This window comes from Arachis ipaensis, chromosome B03, assembly GCF_000816755.2.
Source record: "Arachis ipaensis cultivar K30076 chromosome B03, Araip1.1, whole genome shotgun sequence".
NCBI classification, from domain to species: domain Eukaryota; kingdom Viridiplantae; phylum Streptophyta; class Magnoliopsida; order Fabales; family Fabaceae; genus Arachis; species Arachis ipaensis.
The window spans coordinates 40,638,064-40,638,921 of NC_029787.2; the positions used below are offsets into that span (position 1 = coordinate 40,638,064).

Consider the following 858-nt stretch of genomic DNA (forward strand, 5'->3'; position numbering starts at 1 on the left):
CCCAGAAATCCCTCAATCTGAATACTGGGAGTATCTTGAGACGTCTGTCACCAAGATACGGGAAGCTATGGAGCAAATGATAAAAGAACAGAAGGAACACAGTCAAATGCTGACCTATATGTTTAAAGAACAAGAGGAGCAAGGGCATGACTTAAGGGAATTGAAGCGCCAGAAGTTTTCTCTTGAAGAATCAAGCACCCCACGGATCAGAGGAACACCCATTTCCCAGAACAAAGGTTGTTAAATTCCAATCTCTGCTTTAACTCTGTGATAGTGTCGTTATAGAAGTTCACCTTAGGAGTCATATAGTAGTAATTAGTATCTATTTTGATTTTATCTCCAATTAAGCCATAGTTTGTTTTTCTCATCATCAGCAAACATGAATAAAATAGTAGATCTTTTGAATAAGAGGCAATAAAATTTCGAGTTTTAATAAGAGAAATTCTCATTAGTTACATGTGGTGGCAATACTTTCTGTCTTCTGAATGAATGCTTGAACAATGCATATGTCTTTTGAATTTGTTGTTTAAGACTGTTAAATATGTTGGCTCTTGAAAGAATGGTGAACATGAGACATGTTATTGATAATCTGAAAAATCATAAAAATGATTCTTGAAGCAAGAAAAAGCAGCCAAAAAAAAAAAGCAGAAAAAGCCAATAGCCCTTAAAATCAAAAGGCAAGGGTAATAAAAAGGATCCCAAGGCTTTGAGCATCAGTGGATAGGAGGGCCTAAGGGAATAAAATCCTGGCCTAAGCGGCTAAATCAAGCTGTCCCTAACCATGTGCTTGTGGCGTGAAGGTGTCAAGTGAAAACTTGAGACTGAGCGGTTAAAGTCAAGGTCCAAATCAGAAAGAAA

At 37.2% G+C, this 858-nt stretch overlaps 1 protein-coding gene across 3 annotated transcripts in view; it reads left to right on the top strand.

Moving 5' to 3' along the window:
* LOC107630378 overlaps nucleotides 1-858 on the top strand; it is a 13,222-nt gene that overhangs the window by 9,394 nt on the left and 2,970 nt on the right. The window lies entirely within an intron of this gene.